The sequence below is a fragment of the Balaenoptera physalus genome (genome assembly GCF_965194825.1).
Source record: "Balaenoptera physalus genome assembly, chromosome: 8".
Lineage (NCBI taxonomy): Eukaryota > Metazoa > Chordata > Mammalia > Artiodactyla > Balaenopteridae > Balaenoptera > Balaenoptera physalus.
In genome coordinates this window covers 83515444-83541678 of record NC_138887.1, presented here as the reverse complement: position 1 = coordinate 83541678, position 26235 = coordinate 83515444, and the positions used below count along the sequence as shown (strand labels likewise).

Sequence of the window (26235 nt, the reverse complement as noted above, 5' to 3'; positions counted from 1 at the left end):
TTTTTGCCATTCATTTTTGAATTCTTATCACTGCCGGAAAAGTTAAAGGCACTGTAGGGTGATAAAAGATATTTCCACTTCCTCTTGGTACTTACAGAAATCTGGAGTATTGAGAAAAGTTCTCTCCACTGGGAGAGTTTAACCTCAAGCCTCTTTCTTGGATCTTTTACAAGCATTTTGATGTTCAGAATTACTGATAGGCCTGAGTCCCTCTGTGCTCTGAATTTTGGAAGTTTACCCATCCCAAACCAGTGATTCTCAATCTATTGACAGATTTGCACCATTTCCCCCCTTCTCTGCATCCCCTAGAATCCCTGCCCAGAGGGTTTAGTGTTAGATGCCACCAATAATAAATATCCCCATCGCAATCTGAAGATGAATCTGAAGAGAAGCCATGACTCTTCCTGTGTCAACAGCATCCAGGCCCAAGGGCTTAGGAGACAGCAGACAACCCCTTCTAGTGGAGGGTCTCAGTCTTCCTCTGAATCACCCTCCTTGGAGCATACATGGCTGTCGTCTTCAGTGGTGGTTTTCTGAGATTCCTGTACCTCCTGATTTCCAGAAAAAAGGTAGCAGATGCCCCGAATCTTTATTCTTATAGCCCTTCCAATGGTGTTGCAACCTCTGATCCTCTACATTAAATTCCTCCCTGTTTGGAACACCTAGAGTGTTGTGTTTTTCTTTTTCTTTTTTTTTTTTTTTCCATGATACTCTGGCTGTTGCATCAATGCTGGCTGCACGGTAGAATTGCCTGGGAAGCTTTTGAAAAGGACTGATGCATGGCTCCCACTTCTGGGAAGGGGCCTAGGTATCCTTATTTTTCAAATGCTCTTCAAATATTTCCAATGGGCATCCAAAGATGAAAACCACTGTCTCAATCTCAAATTGAATTCCCAACCTCAGGGTTTGATTTCTTTTCTGTCAGACCCTCATCTTTTTTTTTTTTTTAATGTCTTTATTGGAGTATAATTGCTTTACAATGGTGTGCTAGCTTCTGCTTTAAAACAAAGTGAACCAGCTACACATATGCACATATACACATATTTCCTCCCTCTTGCATCTCCCTCCCACCCTCCCTATCCCACCCCTCCAGGTGGTCACAAAGCACCAAGCTGATCTCCCTGTGCTATGTGGCTGCTTCCCACCAGCTATCTATTTTACACTTGGTAGTATATATAAGTCCATGCCACTGCCCTCATCTTTTTATCATTTCAAATCAGGTTTATCAAGTCAGAGGACTCACTCTATCCCTTCCCTCAGTGTTTTCCCAACAAATTGAAGAGAGGCCAGTATAAGCAATTTTCAAAATGGCTCAGGGTTTCTGGATATCTGACTGAAAGTACATGGCAGACACAAATGCCAGTGCAAATGTAAAATTATAAAGAAATAAAATATTTAACATAAGTGATTTTTAAAAATTGATCAGGCAGTTTGAAAAATAAACAAAATTGTATTTTGAAAATGAAAAATATACCCATAGAACCAGAATCTCAAAAGACATATTTGACGAAGAAAATAAAAATTGGTGAACTATATAATAGATATGAAAAAAAATTAGAGTGCGGCTCAGAAAGGAAAATAATAAGAGCAAACACACTGTATACATTTCTTTTCACAAAAAAGAAGTGACATGGAGGTTAAATTTGTTCTAGAATAGACGATAGAGAGAGCAAAGTAAAGGCAATTTTCTGAGAGATAATTGCTGAGAATTTTCCAGATTTGATGAAAAACATCGATTGTCAGATTCAGTAAGGTCAAAAAATCTTAAGCAGGGTGAATAAGAAGAAATCCATACCTAGACATAGCAGAGTGAAACTGCAGAATACTAAGGAAAAAGAGATGCTGACGCTAAAGCCAGCCTATTAGAAAAGACGGATCACCTAAAAAGAAAAGCCTTTACAGATACAGGTGGGTTTTTAAAAGCAGCAGTGGAGGCCAGAATATAGTAAGATATTACCTTAAACAATGAGTGAAAATAACCATCAACCTACAACTATACACAGCAAAATTGTCTTTCAAGAATGTAGGCAAGAAAAAGACCTTTCGTACAACAAAAATTGAAAGAGAGTAACACCAACTTATTCTTTCTAAAGGAACATGTACAGGATATATTTAAGGAAGAAGGAAAGTCTAAGTTACAATGGAAAAAAATGTTAATCAAGGAAACTAAATATATGGTAAGTCTAACCAGATTTTGTATAAAACAACAATAATAAGGGTACCTAATTTATTGGGTTAAAATATAAGATAATACTAAAATATTGGGCAATAATATCATATATAAATGTTGGAAGGGGGTTCTCTGTCAATGTATTCTAAGATCTGTATATTGCTTAGGAAAAAAGTAAGACATTGTTTAACTTAAGGGTTTTTAAATTATATGGAAGTTCATAATTCTTTAATAGCACTAAAAGAATAAAACTTCAATGTGTATCTTCCAAACTAGTAAAGGGAGAAAAATGAAGTGAAGAAAAAGCAAGTTCAATTAGTCCAAAAGAAAAGAACACAAAGATGGAAGGAAGGAAAGGAGGAAGGAAGGAAGGGAGGGGAAAAAATGAAACCTACAAAAATGTATGCAAATAGAAAGCAAAAAATTAAAAGATAGAAATTAGATGCACGTTTCATTAATAATTCATTTAAGTGGACCATACTCTACAGTTAAAAAAGATTATCAGATTTATGTTTAAAAATCCATTAGAAATCCATTATTTAGATACATCTTAAATAAAAGAAACTGGAAAGTTTGAAAGAAAAAAAATTAAAATGGTATGCAAGGTAAACTCTAATTTAAAAAAAAGGAAGGGAGGAAGGGAGGTAGGAAAGAAGAAATTAGTGTATCTATTATCATTACAAAACAGGCCTTAAGTTGTGTATAATAAATGCCATATGAAATAGGTACAGCCTATTGTGAGGGAAAAGGGAGTAGCACCTAATTCTTCCCAAAAAGGTTAGGGGAAGAATTGAAAGAAGTTGAAGGAAAAAAAGGAAATAAACATTTGGGCAATGTTTGTTGAGCAGCTGCCTATTCCTGGCCCTAACCCAGGCGATTTATTTGCATTCTCTCCTTGCAATCCTTATGACAAGTCTCTACAATATGAATCATTACCTCCAGGTTAAATAGGTTGCCTAAGGGCTCATATGTGGCTGAACAGGAAATTGTATCAAATTCTTTTTTTTTTTTTTTACATCTTTATTGGAGTATAATTGCTTTACAATGGTGTGTTAGTTTCTGCTTTATAACAAAGTGAATCAGTTATATATATACATATGTTCCAATATCTCTTCCCTCTTGCGTCTCCCTCCCTATCCCACCCCTCTAGGTAGTAACAAAGCACGGAGCTGATCTCCCTGTGCTATGCGGCTGCTTCCCACTAGCTGTCTATTTTACATTTGGTAGTGTATATATGTCCATGCCACTCTCTCACTTTGTCACAGCTTACCCTTCCCCCTCCCCATATCCTCAAGTCCATTCTCTAGTAGGTCTGTGTCTTTATTCCCGTCTTGCCCCTAGGTTCTTCATGACCTTTTTTTTTTTTTCCTTAGATTCCATATATATGTGTTAGCATACGATATTTGTTTTTCTTTTTCTGACTTACTTCACTCTGTATGACAGACTGTAGGTCCAACCACCTCACTACAAATAACTCAATTTCGTTTCTTTTTATGGCTGAGTAGTATTCCATTGTATATACGTGCCACATCTTCTTTATCCATTTCATCTGTCGATGGACACTTAGGTTGCTTCCATGTCCTGGCTATTGTAAATAGAGCTGCAGTGAACATTTTGGTGCATGACTCTTTTTGAATTATGGTTTTCTCAGGGTATATGCCCAGTAGTGGGATTGCTGGGTCGTATGGTAGTTCTATTTTTAGTTTTTTAAGGAACCTCCATACTGTTCTCCGTACTGGCTGTATCAATTTACATTCCCACCAACAGTGCAAGAGGGTTCCCTTTTCTCTACACCCTCTCCAGCATTTATTGTTTGTAGATTTTTTGATGATGGCCGTTCTGACCGGTGTGAGATGATATCTCATTGTAGTTTTGATTTGCATTTCTCTAATGATTAATGATGTTGAGCATTATTTCATGTATTTGTTGGCAATCTGTATATCTTCTTTGGAGAAATGTCTATTTAGGTCTTCCGCCCATTTTTGGATTAGGTTGTTTGTTTTTTTGATATTGAGCTGTATGAGCTACTTATAAATTTTGGAGATTAATCCTTTATCAGTTGCTTCATTTGCAAATACTTTCTCCCATTCTGAGGGTTGTTTTTTGGTCTTGTTTATGGTTTCCTTTGCTGTGCAAAAGCTTTTAAGTTTCATTAGGTCCCATTTGTTTATTTTTCTTTTTATTTCCATTTCTCTAGGAGGTGGGTCAAAAAGGATCTTGCTGTGATTTATGTCATAGAGTGTTCTGCCTATGTTTTCCTCTAAGAGTTTGAGAGTGTCTGGCCTTACATTTAGGTCTTTAATCCATTTTGAGTTTATTTTTGTGTATGGTGTTAGGGAGTGTTCTAATTTCATACTTTTACATGTACCTGTCCAGTTTTCCCAGCACCACTTATTGAGGAGGCTGTCTTTTCTCCACTGTATATTCTTGCCTCCTTTATCAAAGATAAGGTGACCATATGTGCATGGGTTTATCTCTGGGCTTTCTATCCTGTTCCATTGATCTATATTTCTGTTTTTGTGCCAGTACCATACTGTCTTGATTACTGTAGCTTTGTCGTATAGTCTGAAGTCAGGGAGCCTGATTCCTCCAGCTCCGTTTTTTTCCCTCAAGACTGCTTTTCCTATTCGGGGTCTTTTGTGTTTCCATACAAATTGTGAAATTTTTTGTTCTAGTTCTGTGAAAAATACCAGTGGTAGTTTGATAGGGATTGCATTGAATCTGTAGATTGCTTTGGGTAGTAGAGTCATTTTCACAATGTTGATTCTTCCAATCCAAGAACATGGTATATCTCTCCATCTATTTGTATCATCTTTAATTTCTTTCATCAGTGTCTTATAATTTTCTGCATGCAGGTCTTTTGTCTCCTTAGGTAGGTTTATTCCTAGATATTTTATTCTTTCTGTTGCAGTGGTAAATGGGAGTGTTTTCTTAATTTCTCTTTCAGATTTTTCATCATTAGTGTATAGAAATGCCAGAGATTTCTGTGCATTAATTTTGTATCCTGCTACTTTACCAAATTCATTGATTAGCTCTAGTAGTTTTCTGGTAGCATCTTTAGGATTCTCTATGTATAGTATCATGTCATCTGCAAATAGTGACAGCTTTACTTCTTCTCTTCCAATTTGGATTCCTTTTATTTCTTTTTCTTCTCTGATTGCTGAGGCTAAAACTTCCAAAACTATGTTGAATAATAGTGGTGAGAGTGGGCAACCTTGTCTTGTTCCTGATCTTAGTGGAAATGGTTTCAGTTTTTCACCATTGAGGGCGATGTTGGCTGTGGGTTTGTCATATATGGCCTTTATTTTGTTGAGGAAAGTTCCCTCTATGCCTACTTTCTGCAGGGTTTTTATCATAAATGGGTGTTGAATTTTGTCGAAAGCTTTCTCTGCATCGATTGAGATGATCATATGGTTTTTCTCCTTCAATTTGTTAATATGGTGTATCACATTGATTGATTTGTGTATATTGAAGAATCCTTGCATCCCTGGGATAAACCCCACTTGATCATGGTGTATGATCCTTTTAATGTGCTGTTAGATTCTGTTTGCTAGTATTTTGTTGAGGATGTTTGCATCTATGTTCATCAGTGATATTGGCCTGTAGTTTTCTTTCTTTGTGACATCTTTGTCTGGTTTTGGTATCAGGGTGATGGTGGCCTCGTAGAATGAGTTTGGGAGTGTTCTTCCCTCTGCTATATTTTGGAAGAGTTTGAGAAAGATAGGTGTTAGCTCTTCTCTAAATGTTTGATAGAATTCACCTGTGAAGCCATCTGGTCCTGGGCTTTTGTTTGTTGGAAGATTTTTAATCACAGTTTCAATTTCAGGGCTTGTGATTGGTCTGTCAAATTCTTTCAAACCAGAAAACTCACTATGTGAAAACTGAGGCTCAAGGTTTTGTGTGTAGAGTTGACAGATAAAATACAGAATACTCAGATTTGAAATCCAGATAAACAACAAGTGATTATTTTTGTATAAGTATCCCATGTAATATTTGGGATATACTTATACTAAAAGTATAATTATTTACCATTTATCTGAAATTCAGATTTAATTGGGAGTCCTGTATTTTTGTTTTCTAACTTTGGCAACTCTAGGTAGGGATGAAATTAAAGGGAGGGAGTTGCGTTGAGTGACGGTGCTTATCAGAAGTCTCCCCTTGGGTCATGAAGCAAGACTCCCTTCCATTCCTCTGGCGACAACCCATTCAAACATACAAAGAAATATATAGACTATCATTTTCTTAATTGTTATTTATTTATATTTATTATTACTATATAATACTATATAATAATTACATTATTATTATTATGTCACAAAGCAATATAAGAGGTTGGAGAAAGAAACTCAGGAAAAATATTAATACATTCTCTTTTTTGCCATATTCCATTTTGAGCCCTTGGAGGACTTATTTGTAACTTGCTAAATCACAAGTGAACTGTGAGATTTATTGTCCCTAAGTTTTCTAATGGAATTCTTAGGGGTATATTTACTATAAAAATGTTTCATCACAACTACATAGTTTCATGCATCACTGGGGTCCACATTTGCTTCACAGTCTAAGCTGAGGGTACAAATCCTAGTTGGACTGGAAGAATGAAGCACCCAGGCTCAGTTATTCATAGATTTCCTGGGGCAGATGGATTTTAAATTAAGCTTTATGGGAGGAAGAGAACATAGGTTAGACTCTTCTATAAAAAAGAATATTGCCTAGTAGGCTGTATCATAGAAATATGTAGGAGCTGGGTAAACGGTATAAATTAATGTCTAAATTATATGACTTTTAATTTACATGAAAAATATCATTGTGTGATATTCAATTTTAAGTATGAAATCATACAAATACATATGTCAATTACCCATACACACTTGCATTTTTTCTGTACATTTGAAGAATGGGAGATTCTAATTAAAAATCCCTTTTCATCAGAGCAGTGGCATCACACGTGCTTGGGAAGATTCAGAGTAGAACATCTCCTGTGATATGCCTCACCCCATCTTTCCACCCTCAAGTCACGAATGAAGACAATCTGACATGCTGATGGTAGGTGATCTTTTTTTTTTTTTTTAGCTCAGACACTATGTTATGCCTTGCTGAAAGAGAAATCTGTGAAAAGGGAATTGGGTGTTGAGGCTGGACATGCAATGCCCTTCCGATGCTATGCTACTGAATTTCTGTTTCCACATTCGCCCCCTAACCCAAATTTTTCAGAGTTAAACTGTAACAAAATACACGTTGCACTAAGTTTATTCTGATCATATAATTTTTCTTTGATGATTCAGAAAGTAACCCAAGCATCTTAGTATGCTTCCAAGCCATCAATTCAATAATTTACTAAAATTGAGGCATAGGGTGTAATGAAAAGACTGTGGGGCTTAACACCAGCTCTACCATAATCTGGATAGTTGAGGACAAGTGTTCAACTCCCTGAGCTTCATTTTAGCTAACAAGAGTTATCCTTTAAGAAATAATGAAAGGAGGCATGGACTACCTGTTAGGCCCTTTGGCCTCTCAAGCTCCGGTTCTCACTATACAGGATCAGAGAAGCAAATGGTATGAGGCACCATTCTGATTCTTTATCATGCCTAGAAATTGGCAGTTTATTTAAATAAATAAACAAACCCCAGATTAAATAGACCCATTTATATCTACAAATATTTAACTATTACACATAGTTACAATTTTTAAAATTAACAATTTACACATATTTAATTATTCAAAATGTAAAATACAATTTTAAAAAGTCAAATTGATTTGGGATTTCTGGCTACTTGTAATCTAGAGCATGAGTTTGCAAACTACAGCCCAAGGGCCAAATCCCGCCTGCCAACCAATTTTATAAGTAAAGTTTCATTAGAACACAGCCATGCTCATCTGTTCAAGTATGATCTGTGGCTGCTTTCCTGCTACAGTGGCAGTTGAGTAGTCATGATAGGGATGGTGTAGCCTACAAAACTCAAAATATTTACTATCTGTTATTTTATAACAACAACAAAAAATGTTGCCAGTATTTGATTATAGATCAAAGAATTTTTTTCTGTTGTAAGTAAACTTGAGTGTGATCCATTTAGAGTGATGGGCAGGAATTTATTCATGGTCTCCAATGGTGACCAAAGCACAGCTCAACAAGGTGGTAGCACACCAGACTGGAAGCTTCTATAGTTAGAAGTCAGATCTGGCTTCAAATCTCCCCTTATGTAGATAATATACATGTGAGATTGTTGGGAGGATTAAAGCTAAGCATGATTTAGTAAGTGCCCCCAAAATGTTCACTCTTTCTATTTAAATAAATTTAAATAGAAATTTAAATTTCTATTCTGTTTCATCTCAGAAGAAAGAAAGAGAAAGGGGGGTCTCTCAGGTACAGTCACTCTGATAAAATGAGACAAAACAAGGTCCCCTTGCAGCACTATTTACAATAGCCAGGTCATGGAAGCAACCTAAATGCCCATCGACAGACAAATGGATAAAGAAGAAGTGGTACATATATACAATGGAATATTACTCAGCCATAAAAAGGAACGAAATTGGGTCATTTGTAGAGACGTGGATGGATCTAGAGACTGTCATACAGAGTGAAGTAAGTCAGAAAGAGAAAAACAAATATCGTATATTAACACATATATATAGAATCTAGAAAAATGGTACAGATGAACTGGTTTGCAAGGCGGAAATAGAGACACAGATGTAGAGAACAAACGTATGGACACCAAGGAGGGGAAACGGGGTGGTGGTGGTGGTGGTGGGATGAATTGGGAGATTGGGATTGACATGTATACACTAACATGTATAAAATGGATAACTAATAAGAACCTGCTGTATCAAAAGAAAAAAACAAAGCAAGGTCCCTGTGTAATTTTATCTAAGCATAGACAAAAACAAGGTCACGGGGCCATCCATAAAATACCAAATACTCCCTTTCCTGGTTAAAATTAATGACTTCTTTTTCTTCATTGAGCGTAAAATTGTTTCTGCCTTATGACAGCATCTAGTACAGAATGAAGCCCCACATCCTTAGACACTCCCCTGAATCACCCCATGAACGCTCAAACCCTATAATAGATTGTTTCTAACACTGCGTTACTGAGGTTCCCATGGTTCCCCATAGTGTGTGCTCTCCCTACCTGCAATGAATCATAAACCCAAGTTGTCCAACTATGGGTGTCCCTGTGGTCTTTGGCTGAAAGTCATTGACAGTGAGATACGAATAGTTTGTTTGTTTTATTTGTATTATAAAAACTATAAACTGTACAATGGTGGTAGCAGGGAAGAAGAGTAATAATTACTGAATAATACTATGTCCTAGGCATTTTTCAAACGTTATTTCTTTCGATTCTTATAATTCTCATTTGAGTTAGATATTGTGATCTACCTTTTACTGACAGAAGAAGCTAAGGATTGTTGAAGCTGACCAAGGTCTGGGGCATGGAAGATGTGTGTGTCACTTAGAAGTGTGTAACGGCTGAGAGAATCACAACTTTTTATAAAGAAAGCCAATCTAGTAAGGAATAAAGCCTATGTCTCCCCCTGTGACAGCCTCTCTTGTATGTATCACACAGTGCTGGGCACTGGGGCCAGGATGCATAGATTGTCTTTCTGAACATCTTAGAAACTTCTCCATTCCTCCTTCTCTTAGACTTAAGCCCTCGGAGCAGCTGGTAGTTATGTCCCTGCTGTTAGCACTTAAAATACAAGGTTAGGAATATGGGATGAGAAAGAACCAACCACCCAACCACAAGCCTTCAGAATCACCCAGGGAGATCAGTCAAACCACTGATGTCCAGAGCCCCACCTCAGACCCCTGGATCAGAATCTATGGGGAGATCTTGATATTGGTGCCCTTAACAAGCTGTTCAGGTGATTCCAATACAGACTCACCTTGAGAATCACTAATGTAACTGAGTGTCATATTCCTTGTTGTTTATCCAAATTTCATCCACACATCAAGTCTCATTTAAGAGTCTCAACCTTCAGACCTCTCTGTCTTCAGGGACGTTCCTCCTCACTGAATTACCCCAGCCCTCAGAGTCTGCCTCACACAACTCATGCCTGAGTATGGAGGCTGATGGGGAAAATTCAGGACTTGAAGACAAAATTCACTCTCCTGATCTGCCAGGGTATCCAGGTGACCTTAAGCCTTGATTTCATCATTTGCAGTATAAAGGAGAAATAGTCTCAAACCTGGCCTAGGACAGAGTTTTCTGTGTAATCCAGTTCACATGTTCTTCTGGAAAGCAATTAGCTTTCTTGATAAAACACTTTAAATTTTTTCTAATAAGACCTAATGGTATTAAAGACCTGTTTTAGAAAACTAGTTACCTATCCAATCATTTGACTAATGATTTGTACTTATTCTTTTTCCTTTTATGTGATCTAATAAAGATTATCTAACCACTTTTTTTTTTCTGTAATTGCCTCTGCCAAGAGAAAAGTCTTAGAATTGGTCTGTTCCAGATCTTTTCCCATAAAGAAAATTCGACATTAAACTTTCACGTTCTCTTAATTAAAGTTTCTGAAAAAATTAATAGTAAAATAAAGATTAATATACCTACCTCCTCCTTATAAGCTACAAAGCATTTGACAAATATAGAGTCTCATAATGACTTATGACCTTTGCATTTGTTTTACATGGATAAATTGTGTCTCTCCTACTATATTATTGTCTCCTGGAAAGCAGGGATCATAAACATCTTTGAATATTTCTATATGTCTTTCTCTCTATAATATTATAAAGAGTGAAGTAGATATAATAATTCCTATATTCCTATTAAAATTTTTTTCTGAAAATTCAATTAAGAGAAACTGAAGTGTTTTATGTCAAATTTTCTTCATGGGAAGAAATCTGAAACAGACCAGTTTAACAATTTTGCTCTTGGTAGAGATGTTTGTAGGTTAGATTATGTTTAATGGAGTATGGACAGAAAGAGAGAGGGAGAGAGAGGGAGAAAGGGGGGAGGAAATTGATGAATGTGACAATTTTTTTCTTAATTCCTGAATCTCATGTTCAAATACCAATTAAAGTTTCTCTAAATTAAGCCCTTGCATAGAATACAGTCTGTGCTTGATAGGGTCATGACTTTGCAAAGAGATTACACTTTAGGAAAAGATAAGACCTGCACTAAAATAATCTTATGCAGTCTATGCTGAATTAATTACATGAGTGCCACTGTATCTGCTGTGAAATAATAAGAAATAAACATATTGCTCTGCCCCTGGTTCACAGAGCTCCTAAAACCATTGTAATTTGGTGGCATTAAAGGTGTGGATCACAATATTCCAAAGAAAATAATGTGTGATGTGCATTTGAGGAAAGAGGAGATGTCCTAATAGTTGATGCAGAGGAAACAGACTGGAGAATAGTGGGATATAATTTATGAAAAGTATACAGTCAGGTGTTCTCAGACTAGTCCCCAATATTTCTAGACCAGAGATAGCTGGAAGCCAGAATAGATAGGCAGTTTATTGTTTCATTTGATTCTAAGAATAGAAGCAAGAATTTGCTTTTTACACAAAAGAACAGATATTATGGTTCCATTTATGTGAATAACTTAAAATAGTCAAACTCAAAGAGACATAAAGTAAAATGGTTGTTACCAGAGGCTGGGGTAGGAGGAATGGGGAGTTATTGTTTAAGAGGTACAGAGTTTCAGTTCAGGATGATGAAAATTCTGGAGATGGATAGTGGTGATGGTTGCACAATAATGTGAATGTACTTAATGCCAACGAACTGTACACGTAAAAATGGTTAAAATGGTAAATTTTCTGTTATGTATACTTTACCAAAATTTTAAGAAGAAACAGGAAAAGAGTTTTTTAAGGTGGACTCTCCATTTAGTCAAGAAAGCATAATTTTGGTGAGCCTTTTAGCTGTACAAATGGAAGGTAAATGACACTATGAGTACTGGAGATGCTTCAGACCTAGATGGACCACAATTCTGTTCAATGGGTCTTGCTCTTCAGAGATAATTATGATATGAACTTATTTTTGACACCCTCTACCTGGGGATTAACATAGGAAGAAAGAGACTTGAATTTGTGGATGTAAAGATAAGGAGGAGAGAAGACCTCTGCCCAGGATGATAAGTAGGCCCCAGCAGCATGGCCTCAAACCAGGGCTAATGAGAATGGCTGCTGGGAAGAAGTGCTGATGCCTCTAGCAGGTGATCTCTAACTTTGAGTTTTTCATTTCTTTCTAAAACATTTTAATTTCTTAAGCTGTTATCAAGCCTTCATATAATTCATGGGCCAGAAAACTATAGTCCATGGGCCAGCCACATGTTTTTTTTTTTTAATTTATTTATTTTATTTATTTATTTTTATTTATTTATTTATTTTGGCTGTGTTGGGTCTTTGTTTCTTTTTTTTTTTTTAATAAGCAAGGCATCTTTTTTTAAAATTTATTTATTTATTTATGGCTGTGTTGGGTCTTTGTTTCTGTGCGAGGGCTTTCTCTAGCTGCGGCAAGTGGGGGCCACTCTTCATCGTGGTGCACGGGCCTCTCATTATCGCGGCCTCTCTTGTTGCAGAGCACAGGCTCCAGACGCGCAGGCTCAGTAGTTGTGGCTCACGGGCCTAGTTGCTCCGTGGCATGTGGGATCCTCCCAGACCAGGGCTCGAACCCGTATCCCCTGCATTGGCAGGCAGATTCTCAACCACTGCGCCACCAGGGAAGCCCCCAGCCACATGTTTTTGTAAAGTTTTTATCTGATCACAGTAATGCCTATTTATTTATGTATCATCTCTGGCTGTTTTCATACTACAACTGGAGAACTAAGTAGTTGCAACAGAGATTGTATGGCCCTCAAAACCTAAAATATTGATTATCTGGTCCTTTAAGAAAGAGTTTGCCCCAAAAAAGCACGTCACAGATTCAAGTTAGTTGTGTTTGAGAGGAAACCGAAGGGACCTTGTCCACCTGTTGGAATAAAGTGGACCAGAGAGGTGGAGAGATGATATTCAGATAGACATGAGGGCAGCAGTTAGATTGAGGGGCACCCACTGTCGTGGATTTGTAGAACGTGTAAACCAGGTCTCCAGAAATCTTCGGGAGGGGACTGAGCTCCTCGTCATCACTTAAGCGAGACCTTGGACCAAGAACAGAAATGAGCTATATATTTGAGATTCCATGTATGAAGCTTTTGGTTTTGGGACTCTGACTAGTCTTAATCTCTAAGGAGATCCAGTGATATGCAAAACCTCTAAATATTGATAATTGAACAAATGATATCACTTAATGCACAGATACTGCACAGGCACACTCTATAATTACACCCCAAAGTGAACAGCAAGTTGCTATTTCCCTCACAGTTTCTGAGGCAGAGGGGGAGTGAAGGGAGGGGAGGAAGTAGGGCGCACCCTTTAGAATAAGGATGTTCAGGCATAGCACCAGATTATACAAAGCTCTGTAGTCTTTTCTTTAAACATTTCTTAATTTTTTTTCAATCTTCGGATTTAAATTTACCTAAAGAATTGAATGAACCATAAACCAGCTATTGTAGATTGAATTTCTCTTTCAGAAAATGAAATTATTCCTAGAGAGAGAAGAGAGGTATGTTTGGATCTCAAGTCATTTCCCACCCCCTGTAGCTGTGGGGACTCCCCAGCCAACAGTGCTCAGATTTTGGCATCGTCAATTAACCATGCACTGGAGGTCAGGCTGAACTTCTTTGTCAGGGAGCAGAGTAATATCCTAAACTCTATTAGATCTAACTTTTGGATTGCCCAGGAAAACCTTCCATTTATGGGTAATGCTCAGGTGGTACAACTTCCTACCTGATGCTGAGAATGCTGCTATTCATTAACAAAACTTCACTCTCCAGTCCCTCGATCCCAGAGGCTAAGTTACTGGAAAATCTGTAACGTGTGAATTAAATTCAACAGACTTCGCTCTTTTTAAAAAATGGCTTAATCTCCAGGAACTGCAATCTTTAGTTGACCAAGTATTTTGAAATCCCAGTTACGTCCAAAGTTGAAAAGAAAAGCAATCTTTGGACTTAGTAACTACTGTTTTTAGGGCATTTGGGGTTCAAAGCCTTTGGTATTTATTGTACATAATCTTAATGACAGTGTCTTTATCTTTTCATTCATTCATATATTCATTCCAGAGATGTTGAGTACTCAGTATGTGACAAACAGCATTCCAGAATACAAAGATAAAAAAAAAGCATAGTTCCTGCCCTTAAGGAAATCATATTTTTAGGAAAGAGACTCTGCTTAGATTAAGTTTGATTATGATTGTCATGAATAATGCCATTGTCATCAAAAACAAGATAGGACAATGAGAATATTTGATGAATATTTTGACATAACTCATAATAGATTTGAAGACATTTTGCAAAGCAATATTTCAGAAATGTTTGACCAATTACAGAATTTTTCTCAAGCTTATTACTTGGAAGGATATCACTGATTTGTGCATATTCAAATATTCTTTAAAATATTTTTGATGTGTTATTTTAGTCATAATATGCTAACATCTCTTATGGTGCCAGCACAGAGGCTTAGATGTGGTAGGCACCCAATAAGCATTCCCTTGAAGTTTAGATTTGGAATTTTTAGGAATCAGCTTTTAGGAATCAGCTAGTCCTGTGGTCCTTAATCTTAACTGGGTTTTAGAGCACTTTGAAAATCTAATGAAATCTGTGGAACTTTTTTCCCATTAAAAAAGCACATATTTACAAACACTCAGATTTTTGTATACAATGTTAGGGGATTGGTGGATTACCTTAAGTATCATCCATAAACTCCTTTGGGGTCACATGATCTAGTCTATATCTTCCATTTTATAACTGTTAAAAATCATTGCCAAGAACCGGGATTGGAAAATTATGGCCCTGAGGCCAAATCCAGCCTTCTTCATTTCTTCTTGTACAGCCTGAGCTAAGAATGGCGTTTACATTTTCAAATAGTTACATTTTAAACAGTTATGTAAGAGCCTGTATATTATCTTCAACTTTGCCCTTTGGCTTGCAGAACCTAAACTATTTACTATCTAGTCCTTATAGAAAAAATTTGCCAATCCTTGCCCTAGAATGGTCAGAAAATTTCTTCTAAATCACTCAGCCAATTACTAGAAAACAGAGGACTAGAATTCATACCTCCTGATTTCTCATCCATTGGTCTCTCATTACTCCTATTGATCAATTAAACTGTTGACTGATTGATTTAAACCCAATAAAAAAGAAAACAAGGAGTTGTAAATCTGGAGTACTGATAAACAATTTCTTAGATAAATAATTGGACATTTTTGCAGGAAGTTGAAATCCAGAGAACTAAATGACCTATCCAAAATCATATTACAAATCTGTTAAAGAAGCAAGCCTGTGAAACTCAGGCTGTGCATTACTGACTACTTTTTTTTTTTTTTTTTTTTTTTTAATTTACAAAGATTCTACTGAGTCAGTTTTTTTTTTATTTTTAATTTTTTTTTTTTAAATTTATTTATGGCTGTGTTGGGTCTTCGTTTCTGTGCGAGGGCTCTCTCCAGTTGCGGCAAGCGGGGGCCAGTCTTGACCGCGGTGCGCAGGCCTCTCATTATCGCGGCCTCCCTTGTTGCGGAGCACAGGCTCCAGACGCGCAGGCTCAGTAATTGTGGCTCACGGGCCTAGTTGCTCCGTGGCATGTGGGATCTTCCCAGACCAGGGCTCGAACCCGTGTCCCCTGCATTGGCAGGCAGATTCTCAACCACTGCGCCACCAGGGAAGCCCCCCCCGACTACTTTTTTAAACTTTGCATTATTTTCCATTCCACATGTTTGAAATGCAATACTTCTTGTGAAAGAAAATAATGGTATGGAAGGAACTTACTTAAGGAAAATATTTGAACAGATGCTGTTGTTAACTTCTAATTAAGTGATTTTTAAAGTTATTTTCAGATTCCTCCTGTCATGTAATACTGTAAAAATGGAATGCAAAGAATTATGATAACCATTATCACAAAATCACACATGCTATCTTGAATATATTCTTTTAGAAATTTCAAAGTACCTGATTGCTATTGATTGTTTTCTTGTATCAATTAGGGCTGCCAGAATGGTTTCAAACTATATATGACAATATTAGCAATAATAGAGTTTAAAGATTTTCATAATAAAAAATAATAAAACTACTTAAAAGATAAACATATGAATAATATGTGAAAGCAATACCAGATCCCCTAAAGACTTCTATGAGGTTTTTAGCCAGAGTCCTTTTTTTTTTTGATCGATTTTGTAAACATTTTTGTCCATATTTAACCACTAATAAAAATTAGGTGTCAAACTCGGAGTAGTGTGTACCACACAGGAAGAACAAAACAATTGTTTCTATAAAGGAGGAGTTGTGGTCAGAGTCGATAAGCTTGGGGTTTTTTTCAATATATTTTTTTAACATCTTTATTGGCGTATAATTGCTTTACAATGGTGTGTTAGTTTCTGCTGTATAACAAAGTAAATCGGCTATATGTATACATAGATCACCGTATCTCCTCCTTGCGTCTCCCTCCCACCCTCCCTATTCCACCCCTCTAGTTGGGCACAAAGCACGGAGCTGATCTCCCTGTGCTATGCGTCTGCTTCCCCCTAGCTATCTATTTTACGTTTGGTAGTGTATATATGTCCATGCCACTCCCTCACTTCGTCCCATAAGCTTGTTTTTTACAGTAAGACTGTCTGGAGATTCTGAATTAGAACTACGTTGGTAAGTCTGGCATGCTCTCTTTATGCATAACCTCTATTTACATGCCCCCCAGCCCAAGTCTTTTGCACTTACCTGAAAAAGCCAGGTTTCTCAGGGAAATGTGCAGAGTTAGTCCATCTGTCTGAATTCCAAATCTGATTCTTTTTTAATGGCAAGGCTGCTTGGGCACTTCCACAGTCTGCATGCACTCACAGGGCCTGGCCGGTTCACCAAACAAAAGGAAGCTAGTGTTTTAAGTTAAGTTCTGCAGAGAATCAACAGCAACCACAAAACCTCAAGACCATTTCAAGCACACTAACATTGAAAAACCGAGCTCTTAAAGATGAACAGTCCAAGTTGCAAAATTATAGGAAGGCCAACTGTCAAGAAATATTTTTTTAAGGTTTTAGGACTACTGTGAGAATCCATTTTAAAAAAATTATTCAAACTGAATTTTGTAGAGAATGAGGGGGAAAGACAGTGATATTATCAAAACCGCAAAAAGAAGATGAACTGTGTGCTGTGTTTAGGGTGGAAGAATATATATATATATATATAATTTCCTTTCAGAAAATTGCCGCAGTTGTTCTATAACCCACTGGGGACCTAGGACTCCTACTCTTGTAATGTATTTTGGTGATTAGCTCTGTCATTGATATATAATATTGACTGAAACATGACACTAACATCAGCTCATTTAATTAGAGTTAAGAAAGAGAATATTTGAACCAGAGTCTATTACAGTGCCAGAGGAGGGGAGTGTGTTTGTCCACAGCCTCGTTTTTTAGACCCTTAACATTATCTTCAAAAGAAGCTCTGCAGTGGTGACCAGGGACTGGGGTGACAGGAATGAGGAATGACTGCTCATGGGGGGGTGGGATTATTTCTTGTGTTGATGAAAATGTTCTAAAATTGGTTCTGGTGTTGGTTGCACAGGTCTGTGAATATACTAAAAACCATTGAATTGTGTACTTTAAATGGGAGAATTGTGTGATATATTATCTCAATAAAGTGGTTTATAAAAGAAAAAACAAAACAAAACAAAACAAAAAAATACAATATGACTATATTTGGATTGTCCTGTATATAACATAAAGAAATATCATATATTTGATGATATGGCACAAATAAGGCAGTGAGAACAAAGCTGTATTAGAATAAAATGACACTGCATGATAACCTGAATCCGCAGAAAGACAGAAAGAGAACCATAAATGGTATATAAATAGCTTAACCCAACAAAAAACAAACAAAAAAAAGAAGCTCTGCACACAGTCATGAAGATAGACTGCAAATGTTGAAAGAAAACTAAGTTCCTCAAACTGCTCTAACTTGCCTGCCATTTTATGCAATACTATAAATTAATATTTTATCAATATTGTAATTATCTTGTAAATCACCTAATAACATATAGAAATCTGTGAGTTTAGAATGCTAATTTATTAAATATCAACATTTTAAACACCACTCGAATTTTTAAACTCTAATTTGACATTTCTTTATTTAAAAAAAAATTACGAGAGCATCAAACTTGTACCGTCCTTGAGTTCTCTCTACTTTAAAGGCCCAAATTAGAATTATGATTTTGGTAACTTCAGGTGCTTTGTGGTCTCCTTTGCAATGCTGGAATACTAATATTCTAGGCAAACATTTTGCAGCTCTTGTTACTCATTGTTCACATTTCTCATTTCAAACATAATGTTATAAATGCACCTGATTTTGTTTTTTCATTTGCAAGGGAAGTATTCTACATCTGGAAAGTCTTCAATTTCGGCAGGTGTGCACCATTTGTGTTATAGGAATAAAAATGTTATATGCTTCAAAATAACACATGCTGGAGGAATTTCAATTTTTAGTTATGGTAGAGAAGACTGTTATAGACAAACCCACCCTCTGAGAAGAACTAAAAAAAATTGGATAGCATATAAATTCTATTGGCTTTAGAAAGCTGGCCAGGCAGTGAGAACCTGAAGAAACCAAATCCCCAGGAGAAGAGAAGTACAAAAGGTGAACCTGATTTTTGACTCTTTTGTACTCAAGGTGCTCCTGTTTATAACTGGCCACTGAGAAGCAGAGAAATCAAGCAGAAAAGGGTAGCTAGGGAGCTCAGAAGTGAAGGGTACTCGGGTTAGGGAGCAAAATTAGAGTCTAGAAATTACCAAGGAGGTGGTGCCCTTATAGTCACCTTAAGCTTTCAGGTAGAACCCCTGCAGGGCTACGCCTTAGGAGAAGGCATTAACTAGAAATACTGTGCCGTCACAAGGTTGAAGCCCAATTTAAATCAAGTAAATTAGATGATTAGATAATCATTGGACAGATTAGGGAATTCACCACCATTTTAACAGCCTATCTCCGGCCCCAAACAAAAGTCATTTTTGGAGGATGATAACACTATGCAGATCAACAAATTTTCTCTCAAATTTTTTATGTACAATGTCCAAATTTCAATAAATGTTACTAGGCATGTCAGAAGATAAGACTAAATAACCAAACTCATGAAAATAAATAGAAAATAGAAACATGCACAAGGAGGTACAGAGCTGAGGGACTTTAAAATAACTGTGATTAATAGTTTGAAGAAATTAGGTAAAATGTAGAGGTTTTGGTATGTTATACTGGAATCTATCTTTAAAATCAAATGGACATTTTGAAACTGAAAGATAAAATACTGAAACTGAGAGATAAAATAACTAAAATTAAATACCTAGTTACAAATAGGGGGACTATTTGGGGGAGACTAATAGAAGATTAGACCCAGAAGATGAGAATTAGAATAGTTCAGTAGAAAACATCAGATTGAAGAACAGAGGAGGGACTGAAAGACACAGGAAAAGGTTTTTTTTTAATGTAAAGGACAAAGGGAAAAGTTCTAACATGCCCATAATTGGTATTTTAGAAAGAGAGGAGAGAAAGAATTGGGCAGAAGCAATATTTAAAGAGGTAATAAATTTTTTAATTATATAATTTTAAAAAGACATAGACTCAAGAAACACTATGCACCTAAAACAGGGTAGAAATGAAAAAAATCCACACCTAGTTAAAAAATCCACATCTAGAAAAATTGCTAAAAACCAAACAAATGAAACAATCTTAAAATCCGTTTGAGGAGGGAAAATTATTTTTAAAGGAGCAACAATAAGAGTAAAAACAAACTCCTCAACAATGAAACCCAAAGGAAATGAAAGAACACCTTCAAAATTGTGAAAGAAAATAACTGCCAACTTAAAATTCTTTATTCAATGAATATACTAATTATCTTGAAGTCAATATATAACATTTCCAGACAAACCAAAAATAAGATAATTTGTAACCTGCAGACATGAACTAAGGGAACTAACAGGAGTTGTTCAAGAGCAAAAGTGTATCCAAGATGGAAGCCAGAACTGCAAGCAGAAAGGAAGGAGCAAAAGAAGGAGTAAACACGTGGGTAAACCTAAATACATTTTGAAGATATTATGGTAACAGTAATTATAATGCCTAGTGAGGTTCAAAATATTGGGGGAACCAAAATACATAACAATAATAGAGTAAAACATGAGAAGAAGGTAAATTCAATTAAAGTGTCCTAAAATCCCTACATCTTCTTGGTGGTGGTAGAAGTACAGATTTATTTTAGACTTTAATCAGTCTAGAATACTCATTGTAATCTCTGGGGTAGCCGCTAAAATAATAAAGACATAACATATAATTAACAAGATAAAACAGAAAAAAAAGAAATGATAAAAATATTAATCCAAAAAATGCCCAAAGAAAAGGAAAAGAATGAGTTGACAAGTAGAAAACAAGAGTCAGTAAGTAACTTTAAAACCCTTAATATAATAATAATATGTAAATAAGTAAGCAGTCAAAAACAAGTTTTTTAGATCAGATGGAAAAAAGTACATGCAACTCAATGTTTCAAAGAGACACACCTGAAATACAACAACACAAAAAGGCTAAAATAAGAGAATGAAAAATATGTAACATGAAAAAAAATTTTTTAGAAGTTCAGTATAGCTATATATTTATCAGAGATATTAGACAATAAAGTAAGAGACATTATTGGCAATAAACAATGGGAATTTCATTATGATAAATGCCACAATCTTTCTAAAATATTACAATTCTAAATTTCTTACACTTAATAGTGTAGTTTCAAAATATATAAAGCAAAATGATGACACAATTTAAAGGAAAATGGACAAATCCATTATCATAGGGAGAGTTTTAACAGATGTCTCTTAGTAACTGATAGACCAAGCAGACAAAAATTCCACATGGATATAGGAGATTTTTAACAATGCCATCAATAAACTTGACCTAATATACATACCCTGTATCCAGCAAGAGCAAAATTCACATCAAATGTCAAAGCCAGTTAACTAAGTGATGGGTATAAAGGAAATCTCAACAAAGATCTAAAAACTAAAATTATACAGAGTATATTTTCTGACAACAGTACAGTTAGGCTAGAAATCAATAACAAAAAGATAATATTAAAACTTCCTTATGTTAGAAAAGTTCTTGATATATGTACTTTTAAATAATTCAAAGGCTAAAAAAAATGAATACAAATGAAAATTAGGAAACTTTTTCTTTGAGTGATAATGAAACTTCAACTTGTCAAATCTTTCAGAACACAATTAACACCATACTTAAATGCTTATATTAGGAGTGAAGCTGAAAATAAATTCTCCAAGCATCCATCTCCATAAGTTAAAAGAAAAATAAACCTAGGGAGAACAAATAGAAACAAATAATAAAAATAAAAGCAAAAGTCAATAAAATATTAAACAAACACGCACTGGAGAAAATCAATATACAAGTTGGTTTTAAAAAAAAAAAGTTGGTTTTAAAATTTGATAAATCCCTGAAAGACAGGTCAAGAAAAAAAGAAAGAGGGCACAAAACACAAATATCAAGAATAATTTTTTTCGAGGGAGGGATTTCAGTACAGATCCCACAGTGAAGAAAATGAAAACAAGAGGATATCATAACAATTTTAGAGTAATAATTTCAATGAAACAATTAAATGGTTTAAAAAGCCATAATTTTCCAAAACTGCCAAAATACCACAAGAAGAAATGCAAAATACAAATAGTTTAATATGTAGTAAAGAAATTGAATCTGTAACTAACATCCTTTGAAAACAAATTTCCAAGCCTGGCAGTTTTACTAGTGAATTCCTCCAAACATTTAGAAATAAAAATCAATCTTACATATACTATTCCAGAGACAGAAAAAGAGGAAAAATTTCCCAAGTCATATTTTGAGGTCCTTGTAACTTTGGTAGCAAATACTGGTAAGAACATTACATTAAAGGACCTAAGGGAGCCCACTCTCTTGTTTATATAGATACAAAACTCTTACAAAATGATAGCAAAGCAAATCCAGTGATATATACAAATGATAATACAATTATTCCAGGAGGGCAAGCTGGTATAACATGTGAAAATCTATGAATGCAATTCACCACAGCAACAGAATAGAGGAGAAGAATCATAATCATCTCAAATAGAGGCAGAAAGATCACTCAATAAAATTCAGCATCCATCTGTGATTTTAGAAAAGAAAACCTACAAACTAAGAATAGAAGGATGTTTACAACATTTTATAGCAAACATCATGCTTCAGTGGAAAATATTGAAAGCTTTTCTTTTGATATCAGGTATAAGTCAAGGATGACTTCTGACTATTAGAATACTATTCAACATTGCATTCTAATCTAGGATCTATCTTAACCCAGTGTGATGAGGCAAGACAATCAATAGAAGGTATAAGTATTGGAAAAGTAGAAATGAAACTATCTTTATTTGCAAGAGCCCTGATTTTATACATAAAAATTCCAGATTTTTGTAGTTCATATAACTGACAAAGGACTCATATCAAATATATATCAATAAGAAAAAGACAGATAATACAATAAAGTTAGTATACACACAATACATGAACAGACAATTTGCAAAAAATTTCCCAATAAACCCACAAAATGTTGGTCACTCTTATTAGTGATTTGGGAAATGCAAATAAAAACTGCAATGGAATATCACTAACTATACACCAGATAGCTGAAATTTAAAAAAAAATTTTTTTATACAGCAGGTTCTTATTAGTTATCTATTTTATACATATTAGTATATATATGTCAATAAACACTCAAAATACCAAGTGTTGCAGAGGGTGTGGAGTGAATAGAATATTCATATACTACTAGAAGGGGTGGAAACATGGCACAACTAAAGCTTTACTTCTAAAGCTGAGTATACACATATCTCATGAACTGGCGATTGCATTCCTAGATACACACCCAACAAAAAATGCGTATATATGTGTTCCAAAAAATGTTACAAGAATGTTTGAGACAGCAGTAAGTATAACAGCCCAAGTCTAAAATCTCCCAGATGTCAATCAAAAATAAAACGTATTATCAGAAAAAAGTGGGATGTATAGAATTGCTCTTACCATGAACATGAATGAAGTACTGCTACATGCAAAACCATAGATGAGTTTTGCAAACAATGTATTAATAAAAAGAAGCCAGACACAAAAGAAGTCACTGTGTGATTATGTTCATACAAAATTTAAATACTGGCAAAACTGATATGACATTACAAATCAGGTAGTTGTTACCTCTGGGATAAATGAGAGGAGTAACTGAAAGAAGGGGGACTTCTGTGCTATCTCCTGGTCCGGGTGGTTGCTCCTGGTAATTCTGTGGTTGTACTACTATAATTTGTGCACTTTTCTGTCTGTACATTATACTGAAACAATAAAAGTTTATTTGAAAAAATGACCCTCACTGGAAATTCGGTGCTATACTTGAGTTAACACTAATTATTTTCACAGTTCTATTATTTCCACATAAGGATTCAGCCAACAGTCTCTTTCTTCCTTGAGGCTTGAGATGGAATGTCCTCCTTTTCCAAATTCTTTGCATGTTGTTGCTCATTTTCCTGGATATGATGCTAATACATCCTCTTCCTCACTTTGATATATGTTTGGTCAGTGCTTCATCCCCACTGAAATAAGTGCCAGAACAATTAGCTCCAAATCCATATTTAGAGCTCATTAAGAGAAAATTTGCGTGTGGCATTTGTGAGCTTCCAGCTCTTACCTATTAAATCAATGTACAAAGTACACTTTGGTTGAACTCTGCTGCAGATCTTCAGAATCATCTTAATCACATAAAAAGAATGATTTCCAATATTGGCACCCCATATAAAAATGAGGCTGGTGATGATAAAATGTCAAATATTTAAAGGGCAGGAGAGGGATCTATGAAGCACAGAATCTCAGTGTTTGAAGATAGGCACTGATGCTAGAAACACCTTCCACATAATCATCCAGTCTCTACCTGTTCATTGACAGCTCTGACATTTAAAGCTACTCGTTACTTACAAGCTGAAATGTCTCACTATACCATCTACCCACATGTTCAAGTCCCCCTCTACCACGGAGAAAAACTTAATCCCTTTTCTATACGACAGCACTGTAAGTGCTGATAATACTTGACCTGTCCAGTCTTCTCTTCTCCATGCCTGGAGCTGTGTTCTGTTAAAACAATACTCGTGTGGTGTGGCTTTGAGTTCCTCCACCCTCCTGGCCACTCTGCTTTCAATACACTTCCGCTTCGTTAACTTCCTCCTTCTTCACAGTTTATCCAGAATGGCACCTAATGCCTTCAGTGTACTCTGACCCATGAAACGATGTTTCTTTGTTATATGGTGCTTTCTTTAAGAGCTTCCCACAAGCACATTTTCCACCATCCTGTGGTTTAGACCCAAGAGAAGACCTTTGCATTGATCTTTGCTAAACTTTACTTTGCTCCAGGCTTTTCCATAACTTTTTGGATCCTAAATCTAATCACCATGTCGTCATTCAAGATGTCCAACAGAACATAACTGAAGTTCAAGGCCTCTCTCAGCCACCTGAAAGCTTCCAGTTGGGCAACAGTCCATTCATGTGTGTCCTTCAGCTAGAGCCATTCTCCAGATATCATACAGCCTATGATTCCAGAATGTCAATATGGCCAGCAGCTACCTTGCTGAATGCCTGGATGAAAACCACATAACCTACGTCTAATGAATATTGTTCATCTTCATTCTGGTAACATGTCCAAGATATCCCTGTCACAATTTAACTTTCCAGCCACGTGAATTAGCATGTGGACTCTGTACTCACAGTAGAACACAAGGATTTGGAAATTCATCTGTGTTCAAGTTCCTCCCTTTCACCTAGGTAACTGAGTATCCTCAGAAAAACCACATAGACTCTCTGAGCCTCATTTTGCTAATTAAGACAATAGGCTAATTGCCTAGGCCTCTGCTGGAGAATTTTGCTTTGATCTGTGTTATGATGTGCATGAACTTTGTCTAAAGCAGCATTTTCCCTGTAAATTATTCCATGAATTGCAAACTCCACATACAGAATGTTCTGAAACAGAGACTATCAAACATCCCCATGAGTGCAAAGGCCCAAGGTTTTTACTATTTAATGCATTCAGACACTATATTTAGTTATTTTAAAAAAGGTGTCACCTGTAAAGAAGTACTGTTATACAGGAAGGTGATGATGACAATGACCATAGTGAGGATGACAATGATGATGATGATGATGCCCTGATATTCAAACTGTGGCTCCCACCCTGAGGTCTACACCGTAGTACTTCTGTTGTTGGAATAACTAATAACACTCACCTGGCTTCTCATAGTATGAGCAGTTCTATTTATATGCATGTCAGGATATTATAAGGCATTTCAGGGCAGTTGCTAGGGTGACAAATGAATTATATGAGGAAACATAAATGTACCTCAAATCTATACTTCCTCTCAGCAAGGGACTAGATTCAAGGTCTATGTAATTCCTAGGAAACAAGCTTCATGGTGCCATTTTTAAAACAGAACTTGTTTTTCTAGAAGCAGAGCATCAGCCCTTGCACTGTAGGAGACTGCCCTCCTATAAATAGATAAGAAATCTAATGGTATTTTGACTTAGGCAGGAAGTCTTAGAACATTGGGGAAGAATTTCAGTTTTCAATGTATTTATTTACCAATAATTTTCACACACACACCCCAAATAGATCTAGTAACTGGATCACCAGAAACCTTTATTCTAGGCTAAGCCAGGCCAGCACCTAATCTGAGCTTCACACATCCCCACCCCGTTTACAGAAATAGTCTTGGGCTTTTTCTCTTAATCTTAACCTTAACTTCTTGCCTCATCATCCATTTCTATGTACACCCAGCTCCCGACTGTTTGGCTTTGTCTTCCCCTTAGTGGATCTGTGCTTGCCCCTTGTAGCTTAAGACAGATTTGGCTTTTTCAGTTCCAGGAAGCCTCCCTACCTGATTGAGCCCTACCCTGGAACTCATCAATGATGGTTTCCTTGGTTACCTAACACTCACTCCTCAAGTGAGAGGTTGAGAGAGTTTA

The 26235-nt window shown here is 36.0% G+C and overlaps 1 protein-coding gene across 2 annotated transcripts in view; it reads right to left on the bottom strand.

The window, feature by feature from the left end:
• GPR141 (G protein-coupled receptor 141) overlaps nucleotides 1-26235 on the bottom strand; it is a 188099-nt gene that overhangs the window by 35232 nt on the left and 126632 nt on the right. For both annotated transcript variants that reach the window (XM_082472094.1, XM_082472093.1), the window contains one exon: nucleotides 16918-17042. The gene's annotated coding sequence lies outside the window, so the exon portion shown is untranslated. The remainder of the gene's footprint in view (nucleotides 1-16917; nucleotides 17043-26235) is intronic.